Raw genomic sequence first — 24,169 nt, 5'->3', positions numbered from 1 at the left:
GAGGGATCATATTCTTTTAAATGACTTTCCTCAGCCCTTGCATCAGAGATCCTGAGGCAGCCTCAGGCACTGAGCACTGGGGCAGACCCAACCTGCTTTTACTTCTTTTGCTGCAGAGCCCAGACTCATAATCCTGGGTCAGACATGGTGGAGTCTTGTTCCTCTATCGACTCCGGTTGACCTCTAACAAAATTCTGACTGTTTTTCTCTCCATTTTTTCTGTGAAGAGAGTTTTCATTTTATACTCTTCCAGTTTAACAGAGGTTCGGAAAAGGTTAAAAAGAATATGAAACACCCCCTTCAAAAAACAAAACAAAACGAAAAAGTAGTCCACAGTCTCCCACTGTATTGGAGCCAAGAACTCTGCCAATTTTGCTCTCATATCTCTGAGTTGTACCCTGACCCTTTATATGACCAGTAGGGCTTGTTGCATAAGATCTATCTAGGCGCCTGTCTCAAAGTGCTATTTTTGTCCATATTTCAAAACACTCACAGATATTTTATCATTAATTAGTATTCATATTATGTCTCAAACAATCTGTTCAAGAATAGGGGAAGTGAACTAGTTGGACAGCTCTTCTGTTTGCTTAGTGATTAACATGGATGATGTATGGAGAAGCCTAAGACTCATAAAGGGTATATGTTGGGTAGGTATCTCCTGGAACATCTAGAAGCTCACCTACTTTGGATGTTGAACTTCTCCAGAAAAACTATACTTGGCAAACAGGGTGGGGAGACACAGACCTCTTTAAAAATAGACCCATGCCTTTTTGATTCACAGCATCCTGGATTGCTTTTCATCATGTTATCATGCCACTTGGGAGCTGGCTGGACTCCCTTGTTCAGTGACATATACTTCATAGTGTGTGTGTGTGCGCGCGCGCGTTTGTGTGTGTGTGTTTTAAAAAAACCATTTGTTCTTTCAACCACAACATGCTTTGCATTTCTCTTTCAAATTTGAGGGTGTATATATAGATTGATCAAAATAATATTTTAAACATTCCAAACAATTTAGAAAGATAGTGGATGGGTGTCAGTTAATCTATTATGTTCCTCTCTTCCTCCTCCCCCTCTTCAGCTGCTAATCTTAGAACTTGTGTGCCAAATTGTGTAAGATATTCTTCCAATAGCTACATGTGTGACTCTTTTGTGAGCTCTACAGACAGTTATGAGGACAGATTTGGAGTTGCATATGGGACTGTCACATGATTTGATTGCCTTGTCTTCCAGGCACTGAGATTTCTTTTCACTGAGCTTTAATACTGAGGAATTTTTAGTTGTGATGGAAGTTCAGCAAAGTCTCTATTAAAGAAATTACACACCCCAGGAATGGGGAAGAAAAAAAAAAGTTTTTACTCAACACCACTCTGTATTTGGCATCTCTATATACTGAACAGTTCATATGTTTACTTTTTCCAATGGTGAAAAAAATTCACAGAATTTTTATGAAAATCAGAGAGTTAAGAGCCTTTATTATCCTCCTTGCTCTTTTGGAGCAAGATCTAGTAGATGTCTCAACAGAAAAAGGAAGCAGATGCTTTGTAAAAAGGTCTCATATAATTCATGTCCAATTATAGAGAATGATCTACAGAAAAAATGTTATCTATCAACCGTTAGGAGCCAAAAATACCGCGCCTTTCGTCTCTGAAACAGAAAGGTGCAAATCCATTTTCAACTTTATAGAGACATATTGAAAACCCTCTTTCAGGACCCAAACACCACAGCCCCTCATCCCATTGAAACACAGTGTCATCCTTGGGGGACACACAGCATTAAAACAAGGTCTTTCTCCTAATCTTATTTCAGATGTTTCTCAAGAATAAATAATACCCTAGTGATATCTGTGTCCAGTGCATTAAGCATATAATATTTTAAAAGTGTTAATCACATATACCCAAAGAGCTTTTTTTTTCTTTTAATGCTCAATGTATAAGATTACTCATCCTCATATTATTTTTACTCTGTAAAACAAATACAGTGGTTAATTTCTGAGAGCTACATCTATTAGGCTTGAAGTCTTAATTTAGAAATAATGATGGCTAGCATATTTCGATTGCCACTCTGAACCTAAACTCTATAAAATAAATATTTTATATACATTACTTCTAATCCTCAGAATAACTCACCAGAGTGGGTATTATTATTATTATCTTCTTTTTTCCCGTTGAGTAAAAACTCAGAAATAGCTGGAATGAGGAGAGAAGTATACTTTGTTGTTTTGGACCTTAATTTCCTTCTCCTGTTTTAGGTCGGAAAAGTCTCGTACCTTGTGAGGGAAATTGCACTAATACCTTGCACAAGGAAACTTGTGAGTGGTAGAACACAAGCAGAAGCTTCCGTGTCCTTAAACCACACCCTGAAAATTCTGGAGGCCATGCATAGAGGCACTGGACCTCACCACATTCTCGAGGCTCACTGTTACGTAACCAGCAGCAAGTTCATTGCAACTGCTCTGGATTCCTGGCAGAAGAACGTAAGGACACATAACAAGGTACCTACAGTATCTATTTTATTTCTAGTCTACAAAAGAGCAATTTATGAAAAGGTTTGCTTCAGACAATATCAAGTCTTTCTCTGTGCATTTCGTAAGGCTTTGAACTAAATCTGGCATAATAAGATTTGATTGAGCTGTTATGTTCTGCTGCGTAAGTGGCTGTGCACAATTGAGAAAGAAAATTGCTTAATAGAACGTTATAGTCATCACTAACTTTATCTTAATTCTCCGAAGCAATAAGTTAAAACTCATTGAAGAGCAGCTTAGAGCTCTTAGAAAATGTTGAAAAATACTCTGTTTAGAAACATTTCTGTCCATGTGGTATACTGTACTTTCTGGAAATGGGGGTTTATCTTTCTGATATTTTGTTCACTTGGGATACATTTTATCTTATTTCTCCAAAGACATTTGAAAAGGGCCTTTTCTATCCACTCTTCTAAAATATTTAACAGAGATGATGTTTTTCAGCATGAGATCTGTACCCTGGTTTGAGGTTGTAACTCCTAGTTATCCCAGAGACAGCAAAAGCCATTTCTGAAATATACTGAATTTAGAATGTACCATGACTTATACTATTATATCATCAGAAGGTAATGGATATTTAAAATAAATAATAGATTAAGCTGATGATTGGAATTTAATTTAGAAAGAACTTACAAGAATCTGTTCTCTGTTAATATTAAAAGTTACATTGGCAATACCATCATTATTTGCAGTGGTATTATCTACCAAGTAAATCTATGAGACGTGAACAACCAGTGAAACTAGCAAGAGTTTTAGTAAATTTAGAGCTTCATAAGGTTGCTAAAGGAAATATGAAAAAATCTTTTACTTTCTAAATATCAGCAGTAACCAATTTAAAAAGATAATGGAGGAAAAAAGACAACACGCACAGTAGCATCAAAAAACTATAAGAAATTTCAGGACCTCTATAAAGAAAACCATAAATCTTTATGGCGGGATGAAGCTTTAAAAAACTGGAAAGATACACCATGTTTCTGAATGGAAATGATTTAGGTTTTAAATAGTTTTTATTTTTAAAATAAACTTAATTTCATTAAAATCAAGTCTCGTAGGGAATGTACTTAACACAATGATTCTGAAGTAGATATGGAAGAATAAAGCAGGCAAAAAAAGCCTGAAAGAAACTGAAAAGAAGAAACTAGAGGAGAAAGAGGGATATAGGGAAGGAGAGGGCGAAGAATAAGAAAGCCTCAGACTGCCAGATATTAAACTATAAGGCAAAGATACAATTAAAATCATGTGGCATTGGTACAGTAACAGATAATAATCCCAAACTTGAAATCGCTCTTAAAATTATGTGCTTTCATATTTGTAGAGGTGGATGTGTTTCCTTAGATGCTGCCTGTTACTGATTTGGCAAACTTTGCTTTGGAGACGCCTTGTCTTCCATGAAGGAGCCTGCTCACTGCTGCACCTGATAACAAGGTGGAGTTTGCCAGCAGTCAGTACTAACTGCCTCTTACTTTGATTATTACACTTGCAGTTTCTCTGAATCCAACAGGCTCTAACGCTCCAATATCTGAGCTTCCAATTGATAGGGAAAATATTTCCTGGATTTGTGCTTTATTTTATTTTTGCTGTGGCTGACACACTTGAATTTGAGCTATTTCACAGATTCCCCTCCCCCACGCCCCTAGTGGCTTCATTTGGTATTCAATGCAAGCTAAAAATAAGATGATATAAAAATTTAAATTATATAAGCTAAACTTCAGTTTTAATGTAGAATAAAAGTATTTATTCATAATGTATCTCTTCTCACTTATCCACAGATGTTAAGTCCCAATTTTCAAAAAGTTTCACCAAGGAAAGATTGTATAATATTTTCAGTGAGGCTAAGGGGCAAAATAAATACTGGTCATCTTTATAGATCTCGAAAAATAAAGGTAATTTCTAAGCATGCCAACCATACCCATTCTACAACTAAATGTAATGCAAATTACCATATCAAACTGAAAATTCGAGTATTCCGGTTAGTGGTATTTAGTTTCCTGCTTAGTTAATGTCAGTTTAGGTACTGCTTACAGTCATTTGCTACAGAATCATTGTATGTAATTATTTTGCTGTCATAGGAGAATGCATTTATAGCTGAGAAGAAAATGAGTTTGGGAGAGATCATTTTGCAGAGTTGAAATTTATGGCCAGTATTCTAATTTATAAGAAAAGTATCTAGTTTTTGCTTTAAAAATGACTTGCTATCAGAAGCTAAATGATCATTTTATAATTTTCTATAGTGAAAGAAAAGTGTTTTTAATTTAATTAGCTATGCCTGAAAGGATATTTGAGTATATTCTTACTGGAATAATTAGTAATACGAACATATAATAATAAGCTATTATACTCTTTCCAGAAATTTTTTGGTTCTTTGGTTTTCCTTGAAGATGCTAGGAGAGTACGGACTGATATAATATTATTCAACATGCTGATACTTTTTAGGATCATAAAGTTGGTTGTTAAAACTTTACTAAATTGACTTGACAGTTTCAAATTAAGTATCATCTTGTGTTTTTCCTTTCTCCATATCTTTTTAATGACAGTGTCATATAATATGATGGTTTTATGAGTAGTTTTGCTCTCTCATTCATCAGAGTAATCAATGGGGAAAGGAGCCATATGGGTTGTAGTCCATTTTTATTGGATAGGACAGATGGCATTTTGATAGATGGAAATATTCCAAATATTTATTGTATAATGATATCACAGGGACTCTAACTTCTGAATTTTAATACTTTAATTTCTACAGTAACTAGCAAATTAAGTAATTTATTCAGTTACCATGTATCCATTCAATTATATCAATGTGTGATTTGTAGCATTAATTACCTTTCAGTTAATACTTTATTTTACATGATGGGCATTTTTCTTACCAAGTCTTTGTGTTTACTTATCTGATTTCTGACCAAGCCATCAGTTCAATCTTGAGGATTTTAAAGCTGAAAACAGTTTTCGGAGCAGACAGTAAGTTAAAGATAGGATCCCAGGAGTGAATGAAGTCAAGACCCCATAACAGTTCTTCACCAATATCACCTCCTGTGGGAGGCAAAGAGGGAAGGGGTAGTCTTAAAGACTCTCTATACATTTGCGTCTTGCATAAATTTCTATTCCCAATAGATTTGCTAAAAGTATGTTTTAATATAAGTGTGAACATAAGGACAGAATGGTATGATTCAAGTTCTAGTTATATTTCATTTTCTCCATTTGAAATTGAGTCCTTTGAGGAAGGATTACTGCTGGTGTAGTAAAGTTAATGCACTGTCTTCACAAATGTTTGATGCCATCCCAGAAGCACATTTGCACTAGTAGAAATAAATGAAATCCAGTGGGAAAGAGACCTTCACTTTTAACTGTGTATACTTTTGTATTGTTTAAATGCTTACTGAGGGCGCCTGCGTGGCTCAGTCAGTTAAGAGTCTGCCTTTGGCTCAGGTCATGATCCCAGGGTCCTGGGATCGAACCCTGCATCGGGCTCCCTGCTCAGCAGAGAGCCTGCTTCTCCCTCTCCCTCTGCTCCTTCCCCTGCTTGTGCTCTCACTCTCTCTCTCTTTCTGTCAAATAAATAAATCTTTAAAAAAAAAAAAAATGCTTGGGGCGCCTGGATGGCTCAGTCGTTAAGCGTCTGCCTTCGGCTCAGGTCATGATCCCAGGGTCCTGGGATCGAGTCCCACATCGGGCTCCCTGCTCAGTGGGGAGCCTGCTTCTCCCTCTCCCACTCCCCCTGCTTGTGTTCCCTCTCTCGCTGTCTCTCTCCCTCTGTTGAAAAATAAATAAAATCTTTAAAAAAATAAAAATGCTTACTGAATGCATATAGCCATGCTTTACTTCTGCAATTGCAAAGTAAAAAATGATAGTTTGAGTCATTCCCCAACTTCTCTTGCCATTGTTTTATTTTTAAAATGGTATCAACCCCTACTATTGAAAGCCTACTATGTATTTAAATACTATGTATTAAAACTCTCTGACAGTACCTCCAGGTAACTTTCTATTTTATTTAGAAAGTAATGTAAATTCTTTAAAAATAGTGACCATTTTTTCCAAATTAAAATTTAGGATACATTGTCTAACAGTTTTGTGGTTTTTTTTTAATTTGTGAATTTTTTACTGTGAAAAAATTACCAAAGCATAAAAACTAAAGGCTTTTACATTTAGTTATAGATTTATCAATTTATAACTGACTGACACAGTATCTAGCTAACTGCCTTTCACATATCTAGAGCTCAATGTTTGTTAGTTGATAGACAAGGAAGGATGCTATACACCACAAACATCTGGAAACAGAGTTCAGTATTTTCAAAGTTATAGTGTGATCCCATGAACCAAATAGAAACTTTATGCTAAAGTTTTGATAAGATCACTCTTTTTAAAAAGTTCTTATAGATACAGACTATGTAATCATATTGAAAGAAGAAGCCGACCAAGCTTTATTTAGTCACAAATGTCCAAAAGCATTGAGTAAGCCAAGAAGAGGACATGGTAACTTAGACCTGTCCCATTTAAGATAGACTGTCGGCCATATGACTTAGAGTAAAACAACACTACTTGTATTCCTACTGCCCTGGCAAATACAGATGAACCAAATACACCCTGACAATTCCAGATTTCTCCAACACAGGAGACAGTTTCGGAAGCACTGATTAAAATGGAGTAGATAATATTCTGATAGAAATCTTAGGACCAATAATAAGCCAAGAAAAAGACTAGCATTAATTGAAGTGATATGGAATTTGAAGCATTCTACACATATTTTCTGTTTCTTTAAAAAATCAACATCTCAGTAGTATAAAAGGCACGGGGTTTTGTTTTGTTTTGTTTCTGGTCACTAAAACTTTTTATTTCCTTCATTTATGGAATCACATGCATGAGTGCTTTTGAATAAAATTTGGGAATAATTTTTACTCAGATCTTTGTACCTACGTTTGCAGAATTTCCCCTTCCCTGATCTGTTCTAATGTTCTCATTCTTGATGTTTGTCTCTCCTGCTCTATCCTTCCTCCTTTGGTAATCTTTCACACATTGAAAGACAGAAACAAAAACAGAAAGACACATCAGCTATTCCTTTGGATCATCAAACAGGAAACTTCTCTCAGGCAACACTGCAATGTAGTTACGTTGTTACGTGGTTGTCGTTGTTTGAAGAAAATTTTATTTTTCCTTTCTTATTTTTAATTTTGTATATTTGGGGAAGATTTGTTATATCTTCCCACTGATGGAAAGGAGAAAAAATATCTAGAACTGAGCAAATATCTAAAAATATTCAATCACACATATAGCAAATGAATGACTCTTTTCACTGTATTTTGTTAAAGGTTTTTCTCTTGAATGTTCTTATCTATAGTTTGGGCATGACCCATCCTCTCACCCCCCACAAAAGGCCCTACATTCCTAAAAATAAAACATGAAGACTAAACCTCAGAATTCAATTCGTATCTTAATAATTTCATATGGCCCCAAATTATTTAAAGACAAACAGTATCAAAATTGTGTTTTAAACAAGCAAGACCTGTATGGAAGCAAATTATCTTTATAATATTTAAGAGCACTGGAATATTTATCCAACTAATCTTCTTAAGATGTAATACTCTTACAGAAGAAATATAAGAGTGCTCAATAATAAATTTCTAAATTTAGTCCCTCGTCAGTTGGACTTTGATTTAATCAGTTTTGTCAGGGGAAAAAGATCTGTTTTCAGGCTACCTACTTAATTTCCGAAGATGGGATGATAGTAACTGATCATTCTGTGAATAAAGAAGGAAATTTTGGCATACTAAGGCAGTATATAAGCTGAAGTTCTTGAACAAAAGCAGCCTGTCAACTATGGTGCATTTAAGTACAAGAAAGATTGATGTTTGCCAAATGTCAAATCAGAGAGAAGAAAAATGTTTTCAAGCTTAGGGGATTGCCAACAATGAAAGGGAAAATAAATAAAAATTTAGATGTACAATATTGTTATACCTTGTCAAGGAAATGTTAATTGAAATTAGGTCTCCTTTTTGAAAACATAATGTAAAATTTCCACGAGAAGATTACTCAAGAGTATGACAATTAACGTAAAAGTAGAATTTTAAAAGATACACAGAGAGGGCGGACATAACAAAAATTGTGCTGTTAGATAATCAAAAAGCTATGCTCTAGATTTCATTGTCAATTAACTCCTACTGATTAATTATATAATTGGTTATGTTACTAAGAGAAAGCTAAGAGTTTTGAAAATTATCGACATGAACCATGTGGGACTCCATCCTGAATTCAACAGTTAAAATATGCAGGTTTCTGTTTATTTATTCTGCATTATCAGGTTTATGACATTTATTTGGTAGCTAGATATTGTTGTGAATGTGCAATGATTTGAGTTATTAAAATACAGTTTGCTTATGATCCATGTTAAGAACATGCAGTGCATTCAAATAACTAGGTAACATTAGGCCTTTCATCTCAGAGCAGTATGTTTCATTTCCCTAGGGTTGGGATTAAATTGAGATTTTGTATTCATTTGAAGTAATTGTAATGAGAATATTTAACATGGGTCAAATGGAGAATAGTGGCACCCTGGAAGTGCTTAGAAATAATTTGCCTTTTTTATACATTTTTCCACAGTGGGATTGAAAAAGCTTACCACGCCTTGTTTAACAATGTTATATTGTTTTATTTGTGAATCTAATGAAATCTTTGGCAGAAAAGAGCACAAATTGCTTAAACGAATTTTAGAAAATAAGAAGGCATCTGAATCAAATAATTATACATTTGAAACACATGAGATACTATTAACAATCTTTACCTACACAAAACCAGAGATATGTATATTTAAAAAAAAAAAAACCTCTTAATATTTCCTTTTTATTCCCATAAGGGAAAGTGGAGGAAAATTGTATTTTATTTGCCCACAGATATGGGAAAGAATTGCTCAGCAGAGCTATGTGCCCACAACAGATTTTTCCAGACTCCTTTTTCCCCTGAAGCAGTCTTTTTATTAGAGCCCATAAGTGATTTTCCATCTCTCACTGAAGTGCTCAGGTATATTAGCACTATGCTCTCTCTCAGGACATTGACTTGGTTAAAGCCAAGAGGAAATAAATTATTTCTTTGTGCTGGTTGTTTGTGAGTGCTAAACTGGATCAGCCTGTGAGTAAAAACTGGCCTGTCACTGAATGCCCAGTTACTTAAAATCATGTAAAAATTATATTAGACTGAATGATATCATGTGATCTTAGAGAAAGTTTCTTTACCAAAGAATGCAAATACTGATAAAATTCACTGAGCTCTAAATGATACTCAGAAACCGTTTTAGTGCTAAAACATACCCAGTGATTGCTTAAGGCTAGATTACACTGTCTCAAAAGAATATGATAAGTTGGGTCAATGTAACAGGCTAAAATAATACAACATTTTCCAAAAGAGTTACAGGCTTTTGCCCTAAGTGAAAATGTATTTGTGTTGAGCACATTCTAGCATGGAAGCTTGTTTGAAGATACTGATAAATCCAGACATTACCTCGGGAAACAAAGAGTGTCTTCCCAGTGCCATTAAGAGTTAACGTATCAGGGGCGCCTGGGTGGCTCAGTTGGTTAAGCGACTGCCTTCGGCTCAGGTCATGATCCTGGAGCCCCGGGGTCGAGTCCCGCATTGGGCTCCCTGCTCGGCGAGGAGCCTGCTTCTCTCTCTGACCCTCCCCCCTCTCATGTACTCTCTCTCATTCTCGCTCTCTCAAATAAATAAATAAAATCTTTAAAAAAAAAAAAAAGAGTTAACGTATCACTACAGCTACTATTCATTATTTATGCTTGATGAAGGCCTTTCAGATGTGCCTAAAAAACAGCCACTACATTGTACATAGCAGACACAGTCCACATCAATATCTGCAACAAGTCAAAAATGCCTAGCAATAGCACTATAATTTAAGATTATTCTGGAAGTTCTAGACAATTCAGCAAGGCACCTAAATACTAAGATTTATTAGAAAAAAGAACAAATTATCATTTTCATGAAATGCATAACCACATACAATATAATTTAGGTCAAACATACCTAAAATTGCCCAGGGCTTACTCATCCTGTTTCAGAAGAATATGATAAATTGGGATAATGGGAATGGCCTTATGTAATATGACTTTTTCTAATAAATTTGCAGACTCTTGCCTTAAGTAAGTGTATATTTGTGTTGAGCACATTCTCACATGGAGAATCCAAGGGAATCAACTGGGAAAACTACTTGAACTAAAAAGAGAATTAACTAAAATTGCAGGATACAATATAAATAATATATTTTTAAATTTTTCATCCACCAATAATATCTTGATTCGGGGGTGGGGAAGTGGGAAAATAAGTTCATACAATAATCACAATTACAAGATAATTGGTTATATTCTTAAAAATTGCACAAGACCCCTGTCTGGAAGGAATTAGAAAACCTTTCTGTGTAACATACAAAACGAAAGCTTCTGAATGGGAATATTGTAAAGATGGCATTTAACTACAGGTATAACTTGAGCACATCAGTCAAAATTCTAGTGGGATTATTTTAGAAACATGAAGAAATTATTCTAAAATGTTTAGGATTCAAAATAGCAAAGGACGGTTTTCAAAATACTGATAAGGAGTGATATGACCAATTAAATATGAAAATATTTTTCTGACACAACAATGTTTAAGATGGCATGGTACAACTGCAGCCAGATTAATAAAATGGAAGAGATAAACACAAAATTAACCTTATATTTCCATGAACCAAATATGACAGAAGCTCCTAATAATGTAGATAGGATGGATTATTCAGTTAATGATAGTAAGAGATTTGGCTAGAGTTTGGAAAGAAAAAAAGAGTGAGACAGTAGAATTCAGATATTAAATATAATTTTTAAGAAATTTTAATTACATAGAAATGCTCATAGAATAGAAAAACATTAGGGGCATCTAGGTGGCTCAGTCAGTTAAGCATCCAACTTTTGATCTTGGCTCAGGTCTTGAGATCAGGGTTGTGAGTTCAAGCCCCATATTGGGCTCCATGCTGGGAGTGGACCCCACTTAAAAAAAACAAAGAAAAAATTGAAAATTTTTATACAATATGAGTTTAGTCAGGTAAAATACATATGCATGTGTGTATTTGTAAAATAAACTGATAGGAATTATACCAGAATGATGTAAATAGTAAAAAAAAAAAAAGAGGGGGATGTTGGTATGATTGCAGGTGATTTTAATTTTCTTCTTTACACATTTGTAATTTCCAGCTTCTTTCTTCAATTATAGTATGTTATATAATCAGAAAAATAAAAGTTTTTGTCTTTGGATTTTGAAGCAACCATCATGGGGTGCCTGGGTGGCTCAGTAGTTGGGCTCCTGACTCTTGATTTCAGCTGGAGTCATGATCTTGGTGGGGTTGTGGGATCGAGCACCGAGTTGGGCTCTACTTGGCTGGAGTCTGCTTGTCCCTCTCCTTCCCCACCTCCTCACTTGCATGTGTGCTCTTTCTCTCTCTCTCAAATAAATGGATGCATACAGCAGCCATCATGTTATCCTAATATGTAATAAATATTATACATTTCCCAGCACAAAATAAGTACAGACTTGCTTCATGAAGGTACAGTTTTGTTGTTGTTGTTTTTCTTTTCCTTTTGCAATGTACAATTGGAATACTATCTATAAGCAGGGAGCATACAGCAATGCTCACCATTACATTTCCAACATTTAGATAATGCTTTTTTTTTTTTAAGTAATCTCTACACCCAATATGGGGCTCGAATTCAGGACCCTGAAATCAAGTGTCTCATGCTCTTCTGACTGAGCCAGCCACGTGACCCAGAAAAATGCCTGATACATAGTAGGCATGCAATAAATATTTGACTAAAGAAATACCTAGTTAATCAATACAAAACTCATCTGTTTGCAAAAATATTAATGGATTGATTCTTTAGAATGATCTTTTTCCCACAGTAGTCATTTTTTAAGGTACAATCTAATCAAGGAATGACAGTTCTTTGATTATCTAGTATCTAATTTTTTTTTTTTTAGTAATTTTTTTTTTTTTAGGCTTTTTTTTTTAATTTTTTTTATTCTTATGTTAATCCCCATACATTACATCATTAGTTTTAGATGAAGTGTTCCATGATTCATTGTTTGTGCATAACACCCAGTGCTCCATGCAGAATGTGCCCTCCTCAATACCCACCACCAGGCTAACCCATCCTCCCACCCCCCTCCCCTCTAGAACCCTCAGTTTGTTTTTCAGAGTCCATCATCTCTCATGGTTCGTCTACCCCTCCGATTTCCCCCGCTTCATTCTTCCCCTCCCGCTACCTTCTTCTTCTTCTTTTTTTTTTTCCTTAACATATATTGCATTATTTGTTTCAGAGGTACAGATCTGAGATTCAACAGTCTTGCACAATTCACAGCGCTTACCAGAGCACATACCCTCCCCAGTGTCTAGTATCTAATTTGAGCTAATTAAAAATTTTCCTCTTTTAATTTAACCTAGGTACAAGTAGGCTAGTACACAAGGCAAGAACACCAAAGAAACATTTTACTGCCTTCCATTTTGCCATGCTAGCCCTAGAATTCTGTCATCTTCCTGGTTTTGGAAACCTAACCGCCCCTCAGACTATGCCACCATGACACCTATTATTCAAAACCTCTCTCTTCTATCCTTTCTTTCTTTGTTTTCTAGAGAATCTCTGGGCCTTTGGCTTAAGTTCCCCATTGCTTGGAATCTACCTTATTTTCTTTGAGGAAGCCAATATTTCTCCAATGGGGAAAGAGAAACCAATCTACTGAACCTCCCCTTTGAAGAGCTCGACCTTTAATTCTTACCGAATCTTTCTGCATTAAACCAACTGCCTGGAGTCTACATTGTAATAGCATCACAATGGCAGACCCTTACCCTTCTTCAAGCGCTGGTGCCCTCATTTTATGAGATATATATTTTTTTTCTTTCTTCTATCATATACCCATTCTCCTCCTGCATCCCACTCAGCATTTTCCTGTTCTATTCAAAAAGGATCTTCTTCCCCCGGGGTCATTTATTTTCAGCCATTTTGCTGAATTATATTCAGCCAATGTGTTATAGTTACTCCATTCTTTTTTATGGCATAAGACTATCCAGATAAATCTTGGTAATCTGTCATCCTTAAATTACATTAGAAAAAAAAATAACGACATGAAAAATAATTGATCTAGAAGTCAAGAAATTTGGGTTCTAGTCCTTATTATTTTTCTCTCAGCCACAAGTTAAAATGAATGGCAGTTAATTCAACTATGACCTCAATTTTCTTAAAAAATATTCCCTTCTATCTCTAAATTGCCTTTGATCATTTCATTCATTTATTTATTCAACCAATGCCATTTATCAAATTCTTACTCATTTTTCCAGCACTGTGTCAGGTATTCAATTAGGATACAGAAATAATTAAGAGATAGTTCTCACCTCCATGATACAAGTTGCACTACTTTCTGCATGAAACTGTGAGGGAGCTGATTATTCTATAACTAAGACATTGAATCTTGACTTCTGACTGAGCTTCCTAGGCAGGGTTTTTTTAAGGTAGAGCATTAAATTTTGTAATATCACTCTATCAAAAGGACAATAAATTATTTTAAAAATAATTTCTATATTTAGACATACTTGGAGTACTATTTTAAAAGAATGCATTTATATTTTTTATAATCATTTTCCAGTTGTACTTATGGTAGTATGTTACCTATGTTCAACTTTTAAGAATTCTGAGCAGGCAACTTTCTTCCATGATGACTTTTCAGATAAAGATTTCTGATCCTGTTATGCTTGCCATTAATTTCAAAATATAGGAAGGTGTATCCTTCAAGAAAAACTTAACACATTTCATATTTACTCACCTGAGGAAACTGCTTTAAAGAAAGAATAGATAGTTTTCCAAGATGAATAGTTCTTCCTGACTTACACTTGACTCAAAGGATAGAATAAATGAATAATTTTGTATGCAAGTTTCTTGGTTTGCTTACAACTTTCTGCTAAGACTCCAGAGACCTTTAAGCAAAGGATCCCACCCAGTACATTTGTTGTATGTGTATGTGTGTGTACATTTTTTTTCAGAAAGCATATGTTAGAAGGGCTATTAAGCAATTAGCTTCATGCATATAGATAGTTCATTTTGCACCAAACCATATGATGTGATTGGAATTTATAGAAAACCATCTTTCTTGCCAGGAATTGAGGCAAGTTAATTCTCTAGTTTGGAGAAGTGTGGTCTTATGGCTGCAATCTGTACCCTTAAAAATTAGGAACCTAGTATTCTATATTCGATAGCTTAGAAAAGTATATAAAATATGAAAAATTGTCTTTATTAAATATAGAAATTGGAAAAAGAAAAAGAAAACCCAAGTAGAGTACCTGGTTCATTTCTCATGCTTACTAAATGTTTGTTAACTTAAAATAAAATGAAACCAGCAGGGGTTGAGATTAGTTTGTTTTGTTTCTTTTTTATAAAAATATGTGCCATAAAGTTTTGTGTCCTTGTCAGATTTGGCTTGGAGCTTTCTAGCAGTCTATGCAAAAAAGGGGAATGCAGTCAGTGAAAGAACCTGTCATGTCAATGAGATGAAAACAAACTGGCTACTCAGGTGAAGCCCAACTACTTCTAGGGATTTAATAACTCTTTCCAGAATGAATGAATGATGGTGAAAGCTGCAAAAGATTTCTTCCATTTGTATTTTTAGGAGGTCCCTTGGCTCTTCACTGTCTTGACAATAAACAGCAAAGAACTTTATGTAGCTATTTCTCAGGTCAGTGGTCAAGGAAAACTGCTTTTATGGGGACAACACACCACCACTGCTTAATATGGTAATGTGTCTTAATTCAAAAAATATTCTGAAATACCTAGAAATCCTGAAGCGGAGATAGATCGATTGCATATACTTCAGGCATGTATACATTTTCCATGTGTAAAATAAGATTCATTGCCACCTTTTAAAGTTCTAGTTGTGGTTTACAAAAGGAGTGTGTTACCATCTTGTCTCATTTTTATGGTACTCATATCCCTGACCACAACCATTAATCAGTAATTTTTTTTCCTCCTTTTTGAGGGGTGGGGATTATACTAAAAATCCATGGAATGTCTCCTACAAGATGTAAAATTCTACATGATTGGCCTTTTGTAAATATTAAGCAAAACCAGTAAATCAAAATGATCAGATTAACATATTTTAGCAGAAGCATCCATATGAAAGGAAATGTTGACATTCTTTATGAAAGCTGCTTTTTCCCTTTACTGCTGCCATTTTTATTGTGGATTTCCCTGTTCAGCACTTAGTTCCAATTTTTTAAATGATCCATTTCAACACTAGACAGCAATATTCCTACAGTCATATGAGTTTTTGGTTGCATTTTATTACATTAAAGATAGCAGAGCTCTACTGTGAATTATAGTATTAACATTTCTTGTATTTTAGAGGACTGTGTTCAGAAGAATTCATGTGACTGAGTCCAGGAATTCTTTGTTTGGGCCTTTGGAGAGTGAAGTCCAATGTAATTTAATCTTTAGTGGTAACCAGGGTAGGAGTTCATGATATAATTTCAAAAAATTCAAAAGTACAAAAGCAGTAGATAATTCATTCAAGAATCCCAAGAGGTGTTTGATTTACAGTTGACTTACTTAGAAAAAAAAAATAAAAAATAAAGTTGACTTACTCAGTTGAAGATAATACTTTCAAGTAGTAACCAATTTACCTGAATAAAGTTTTTCCCAGAACTTTGCTTATAACTTAGTTGCCTGAACTCAAAATGCAGTTTTCTTAGAAATGATGTTATAAATTCAAGTCCATCCAGTGGATACTTAGGTGCCAATGCTCTCTCAGCCCTTAAGAACTTACTTGCTGGTGGTGTGGGAAAAAAAGGCAAGGACACAAATAACTCAGCAAACCTCTTTTCAACACATTGTCAAGTGCCTTATAAAGCAAGCTCAAACATGGCAGAGAGCCACCACTGAGTTTCAGAGTCAAAAAATGCATAAATTGTTACAAGCTTACTCTATAGATCAGCTACCCAGAATTTGGGAGGTTTGTGCTAATATCTTACTCTCAACTGATTGACATTTCTTCTCCCTCGGCATAAGTACCCTGCTACACAGCTACTCCCCCCCCCCCAAAAAAATGGGGCAATTGAAAGCTATTCTGGCTAATGAATAATCAGAACTTTACTGGATTTAAGAACTTTACCCTTTTCTTACTAAGCTTAAAATCTCTGCCTATCTTAAAGCTCTACCTTAAAATCTCTCCTTTCACTTAGGTATATGATTAATATTGACCCCCCCCCCAAAAAAATAACAAATTGCCAAAGCATTTTTATCTCTTTTATCTCTTCACCAGAAGTGGCAGAGTTTCTGACACCATAGTCTATTTTCACTTGTGGTGAATTTATTTTATGATCTATTTAGCATAGCACAGTATTCTTATTAATATTTTTTTTAAGATTTTATTTTATTTATTTGACAGAGAGAGCGAGAGACATAGCGAGAGAGGGAACACAAGCAGGGGGAGTGGGAGAGGGAGAAGCAGGCTCCTGGCCAAGCAGGGAGCCCGATGCGGGGCTCGATCCCAGGACCCTGGGATCACGACCTGAGCCGAAGGCAGACGCTTAACGACTGAGCCACCCAGGCGCCCCTCTTATTAATATTTTTGAGAATTATTTACACTGTTTTACCTTAGATTTCATGTTTGCATTTGGAAGCAAGTTTTTCTTTTTCCTGTGGATCCCATTATAAATACGATTGAGAACCCTATTCTATTAAATGAGGAATACCTCATTTTATCAGTACTTGCATTTCTCTCCTAGTCTCCCAATTGGAGATGATATTTAAAATATTTAAAATCTACTGTAGCACCCACTCTTGGCCCACCAGCCAGCCCACCCTTCCAGGTTCTTTTGTCTCTCCTTGGCTCCCTCAGAGCCAAAGTCCCATGAAGACTGAAGTTCCCACAGCTTCAGAAGAGATGAGGACCAGCCAATCTGTGGGCATCCCTGGAGGAGCCACTGGCTGTGCCCAGGCGGGAAGGCTTTGAGAGATTGACTGACTCAGGCATCAACTAGTCAGAGTTAGAGCAGGTTTCTGCAAAGCAGAGCATGAACTCTTTACTCGCTATATACCAAGGGCATCCTGGGTGAGAAGCCAGCATGGCCAGGGCACTCTTACCAACCTGTGGGGGAGTTTTAAAATATTTTAATAATCTGTGGAGCCTTACCTGTAAACACTGAGTGTTATTTTTAACAACCCATTATAAGAAGCTGGATCTACAGACTTAAGGCAGTTGTGTGTGGATAAAAGGGCATTTTAGCCTGCTGTCTAAATGTTTCTTTGTCTCCCATACTTGAATCTAACTTTCTTCTGCTTCCAATATGGGTTCAGTGCCCGCAAGACTTTTGGTATCTGTTTACCCAAACTTTTGCCTCTTTCCTTCCTTAGCTTTCGTTTCCTCTTCTGTTAAATGGTGTACATTAGTGTTTCAACATACAGTCACTGTGAAGTTTAAATGAAATAATACAAGTGAAACCCTTAGTACAATGCCTGGAATAGCGCTATAGCATCATCGCCTTTTCACAGGATCTGCAGTTAATAGATCTTATAATCCTGTATGCAGATACATAGCTGATTGGTACATTTGACTACAGGAACACATACTGTGCCTTGTGTTAGAAAAAAGGATGACCAGGAAAGTAGGTTATTTTGGGGTATGAGAAGTTTTCATGCTTTCAGACACTATAGGGCTATTGTGTACTTTGACAACTTGAAGAAGCCTGGGGTAGCAGGGGCTGATGGCAGCTCATGGCTTCTGGGCTTGTGTTCCTAATGAGGAAGAGGTATTCTTGCTCTCTAGACAGAGGGAGATCCTTTGTCAAGCTTCAGGTCTCCCTGTACTTATATATTATCTTTTCCTTTGACTTTTGCTCGAAACCAGGGAATAGAGCATATCTTAAAAGCACTAATGTCAGGAAACCCCAGGCTCTTTCATTTCTGCAACATGAATGAGAAGACTGTCATAAGAGATATGGAATCTTAGGAGGAAATAAATAAAAATGAATCCTAGAGGGCAGCATAAAAAAGAAGTGTATAGAAAAACTCTGTTAACAAGTAAATGAGTATTTTTAACAAGGGTTTCTTGTCATCCCCTTTTACTGGCATCAGAGTCTTCATTTGAACCATGTCATCTTAGGTGCTCTGAGCAAATGTCAATTATAATCGGCTCTCCTGATGAAGACTAAACATCAAAATAGGAGTGTGAAGGAAGCGGAGTGCCACACCATTTGCTGAGAACTTCTTTGAGCCACGTCTATTTGTTTCCTCTTCCTTCTTGGTGTTTCATCATATTTGCGATATGCTTTTTTGTGTGTTCTGACTTTCCTTCTTGAAAGTCTTATTCACAAGTGGGTGTCGTTGTCGCAGTCACATATTGGCTTGGCACTGACTAATTACTTAACCTTTCTTGATGTTTTCTTCATCATGCATTAGGTGGGAAAAATTCCTCAGGTGCATTTCGCAACCTCCCAGCGAATGCTCTGGTTGTGATTTCTAAACCAAAACTGTTTGTATTATTCTAACTCTAAAATTGCTTAGTTTGAAAAATATTTTTTCTTTATATTCTTTGAAAGGGTCTTATTTAAAACACTTTTCCTCCTGTTCTTTCCATGCAACTACCTTCATTACTTCCCATGAACAGTTCCATGACCGTCTAGATTAATAAGTGAAAGCCAAAAATAAGAGAGAAATATGTGCAGCTAATTTTATATATGAGCAAGTATTAAACAATAATTGCAACAGGTAAACAGTACCCAAATATTGGTAATATATCTTTGGTTTGCATGTCTGTTGATACGATTTTTCTTTGTTAAAGAAAAATCCCTTTTTTTATGTTAAATGAAAAAAGTCCTTTTTCATGAAGTTGAGGTCATTTAACAAAGACAGATTTAGTGAGTGTCCCAATGTCTCTGTCTTTGCATTGTTCTTACAAAGGGGAAAGCTCGGAAAAACTTTTTATTTCAATGATACTATTTCATGAAAATATTTTACTATTCAGATATTTATCATAGGTATTATAAATTTAGTTTCTTAACACATACATTATATTTACGCTTGTTATTAATACTACTTTTGAGATGGAAGATAAGAATTTAGTGTTATAAATGTGTGAAATATTCTCTTTGATCTATTAGATCTTTTAATATTATTCAATATAGCACATATCATTTTGAGTTACAAGCATTAACTTACACCTCTGTCTTTCCCCCTTTCAAGATTGGCAGTTTCTAGAAAGCAACAACCTTGCCTGCCTTATGTTCATTTCTTATCAACACATAGGTTCTTGGCATGGTGCCTGGCAAATAGTGGGTGTTTAAAAATGCTCTGTAAATAAATAAATGAATGATATTGATGTTACAGATGCACACAAATTGTGTAGGTTTGCTATAAGTGTACAAATTCAATAGTCTTAAAAAATAATGTCAGTTAATTATCTGTATCTTAATATACATCAAGAAGCAGCAAAGAAGCCTATAAAGATCAATACTCAAGCTTAATCCCAAGCAGGTTCCGTAACTCCATCAAAATGGATGTGGTCACTCAAGACCTTTTCTAAAGCTTGGGGTGGCACCTTTAGTTGTTCACACATGAGGGCAATAATGGTTAAACTTGACAGTAATGGTCAGTGGGAAAAAATAGAGCTATTTTGCTTTCAAATGGTACTACCACCTAAAGAGAGGCAAGTCATGGTCAAAAGATAGGGTAGAATGAAGAGGGAACTGAGATTTATGATCTCTCCTCGTACCAGCCACCATGCCAGGAGGTTTACTGTTGCTGCCTGCAGTTCTTACAACAGCACTAAGAGTTAGGCACTCTTACTCCCTTTTACTAATGAGGAAACAAGTTTCTCACAGCTATCAAGTGGGGGTCGCGGGATTTAAACTAGGGCTGTACAATACAAACCCTGTTCTTTTGTGCAGAGAACATGATTGTGTTTCACCCCTGTCTTAAGTCCTTTCAAAAATAAGACAGGGCATAAATCAATGACACAAGTTATTCCCACCAGCCTTATCAGAAGTCAGATCCATCTCAGCTGTGGGGAGAGTGAGTATCAGGAAGGGTCTTCATAGTGGAAGAGCACAGACTTTGACTTGAGATGAACTTTGATCCATATCCCTGTTCTGCCTCTTGGTGATCTTGTGCAAGTTACTTACTCATGCTAATCTTAATCATTTATAAGATGAAGATGCTCATGGAATTTCCAAATGACAAGTGCAATCAATGCCTGAAACAGAGAAGGCCTTCAAAAGCGGTCATTGCTTGAGTCACCATTTACGTAGAATGATGCTTCATTCTTCTTTCTGGGTGTGCTACTTAAAGAAAGACTTGGCTGTTGGAACACAACAGAAAAAGAAAAACATTGTCTCTAGGGAGAGCTTACTTGAGTTTATGACAATGGTATATACCTCAAGATACACGTCAGTTTGATATAAAATGCCTTTGATGCACAATGAAATATGGCCCATTACATTGAATTTATACTTTTGCTTGTTATTTGCTTCATTATAAAGTGATTGATGATACATCTTGAAATTCATCAAAATTTCAAACGAACTATTTTTTGAGAAAAAAAATTACAAAAGTGCCTTCAAGGGATTTGCAAATGTACTATAAATTATAATCAATGCCATAACAAATGCAATGGAAAAGTCAAACAGGGAGAGATAATTCCAAGTTTAGCAGATAATTCCAGTGTTGGGGTTTGCCTGGCTCTTAAATTATGGATCAGACTCTCTGAAGCAAAAGGAATATGAGAAAAATGGAGAAAGGGACACCAAGACACCAGTACCTTTGTGGTAGCAATCTGAGAGTAGTGATAGAAAAACGGAAGTGTAGCATGAAGTAAAGCTGGTGACAATGCTAAAAACGCCTAATCATGACAAGTCACTTAAATGCTACTTTTAGAGTAAGAATGAGAGCAAAGAGGTGACCATCTTGTTGCTTGGGAAGCCGACTGTAAACTTCCAAGTTTAAAGAAAAAGGCACCAATGTTCTCTTTCTAGTCTGTTTCTGTCCAGTCCAGCCATGATGATGCTCCTCCAACTAGAAAGGCAGAACAATAACAACACTAACAATGTTACTTTTAATGCTTCTTCACATCCCAGGGCAATAGTCCTCCTGAAATCAGAGTGCACGGAAACCATGAACTCTAACTGGTGAAAAGTAGGACTGTGCCCTTGCCACTCCCTTCTCTTAAACTTCTAATGAAATTACTTTGTAAGATTACTTCTTAAATTATAAAATATAATAAATCAAAAATATAATAAAAGAAGCAGACCCAAGAAGCATCCAGACAACCTAATTATTGCCCCCCACCCTCCCACCAGGAAAAAAAAAAAAGCAGCTAGGCATAAACACTAATGAAATTTAAACCACTGCATCTGGCGGCTGTTCCCCAATTTATAAATGGGTACCACTAAGAAATTCTGTCTGCATCATTTTTAGCATTTACACCAATTCATTCAGCCATTGGCGGTGCATTTGCAACTCAACCTGGCTAAATCATCCAGAATGGAATCCTACTCAAAATTAGACCATAATGAAACAGCATCCTGCAATGGAAAGAGCACAGGCTTTAGACAGATGGGTTTTTAGGCAGGCTCTCCAAATGATTAGCTGTATAATTATAAAATGGGGATAATAGTACCCACTTGTCAGTTGTCATTGTGATTCAATGCAGTGATTTATTTGGGGAAACTGATATTTATTGAGCACCTACCATGAGTCAAGTAGCCTACGATTTAATCTTCTAGGCAACTTAATGAGGTAGATATTAAAGAACCAGGCTTTGAACCCGAGTTTTAGTCCAAATTTCATAGACCTCCCATACTACGTAGTAAAATGTGGGACATGATACTTAGCACAAAGCAGGCCCTCAAGAGATAGTTACTGAACAGAATAAATAGCAAGATTATAGTGGAAGTGACCAAATCATCAAACCTATTCTTTAAAGTTTAGGACAAAATCATCTTTTATGCATTATAAGGGGAAATTGGGGGGTATCTCAACTAATAACTTAGGCACGGGACCTATACTTAAGCTATTTGATTGAATAAGTTGTTTAAATTGGGGGATCATTAACAGATGACCTACACATGCCCTAAAACATTTAAATTAAAACAAATAAATGTACATTAGTTCACTAGTCTTTTGGTGTAGGGCCTAAGTCTTGTCTTGGCATGTCCTGCTGGTATTGGATATTTGTTGCATAAATCCTACTCATAATACATTACCTACAATTTCTATTTTCTTTTTCTTTAAAATGGAGCAACAAATTAAAAACACTTATGAAGTAATCTGAGTGAAAAACATTTCTAGAATTTAACAATTTTTCTAATCTTTTGCACCCAAATTAATAGCATTTTTTATTGTGGTAAAAAAAACAAAAACAAAAACCCACCAGGAGATCTACTCTCTTAACAAATGTGTAAGTATACATTGCGGTTTTGTTAACTATAAGCACAATGTTATACATCAGATCTCTAGGACTCTTTCATCTTGCATAACTGAAACTTTATGCCCATTGAACAGCAACTTCCCACTTCCGGCCTCTCCCCAGCCCTTGGCAACCACCATTCTACTTTCTGCTTCTATGAGTAGGGCTACTTCAGACACCTCATGTAAGTGGAATCATGCAGTATTTGTTTTTCTATGACTGGCTTATTTCATTTTGCATGATGTCTTCAAGGGTTTTGAGTGGGGCGGATGGGGTTTTTTATCTTTTTTTAATTTAAATTCAATTAATTAACATATAGTATATTATTAGTTTCAGAGGTAGAGTTCAGTGATTCATCAGTCTCTATAACACCCAGTTCTCATTACATCAAGTGCCGTCCTCAATGGCCATCACTCAGTTACCCCATTCCCCCACCGCCATCCCTCCAGCAACCCTCAGTTTGTTTCCTATGATTAAGAATCTCTTATGCATTGTTGAATTTCCTTCTTTTCTGTGGCTGAATAATATTCCATTGTAGGTGTATGCCGCATTTTATTTATCTGTCAATCTGTCAGTGGACACTTAGGTTGTTTCCACCTATTGTTGGCGATTGTGAACAATGCTACAATGAACGTGAAAATGCACGTATCTGTTTGAGATCCTGATTTCAGTTCTTTTGGATAAATACCCAAAAGTGGGATTTCTGAATCATATGGTACTCTATGTTTAATTTTTTCAGGAACCTCCATACAGTTCTCCATAGCAGCTACACCATTTTACATTCCCACCAACAGTGAAAAAAAGAGTTCCAATTTCTCTATATTCTCACCAACACTGACAGCATGTTTTTAGTAACAGCCCACTTTTCTAAAGCCTATCCAACAATATTCAACTTAAGTTTTATAGAAACAGCTCTACTTTGTTTCACATCCATATTCCGTAGGATTATATAATACTTAATTGAAAATACATAATGTCAATAGCAATTGCAACTAGCATATTCAAGTTCAGAATAAGGACAACTGATAATTTGTAACTGTACAATTCAACTGGTAGAAGCAAAGTGGTGGGAATTCTGGAGAAGAGTTAGTAGCCCAAATTTTTCATCCTGCCCTGAGTATCAGTGAATGCATTTATAGAGAGAATAGAAAGGGCTACTTATGTGGAAATGAGTGAAGAGACCTTCTACTT

The 24,169-nt window shown here is 35.8% G+C and overlaps 1 long non-coding RNA gene across 1 annotated transcript in view; it reads left to right on the top strand.

Annotated features, from left to right (window-relative positions):
- The first annotated feature begins 2,471 nt into the window (after positions 1–2,471).
- The window catches only part of LOC110585461, a 34,055-nt gene continuing 12,357 nt past the window's right edge, over positions 2,472–24,169 (top strand). Inside the window, exon 1 of the long non-coding RNA XR_002480626.1 lies at positions 2,472–2,491. This is a non-coding gene — a long non-coding RNA (uncharacterized LOC110585461). The remainder of the gene's footprint in view (positions 2,492–24,169) is intronic.

This window comes from Neomonachus schauinslandi, chromosome 9 (assembly GCF_002201575.2).
Source record: "Neomonachus schauinslandi chromosome 9, ASM220157v2, whole genome shotgun sequence".
Taxonomy (NCBI): Eukaryota; Metazoa; Chordata; class Mammalia; order Carnivora; family Phocidae; genus Neomonachus; species Neomonachus schauinslandi.
This window is presented reverse-complemented; position numbering and strand designations above follow the sequence as displayed.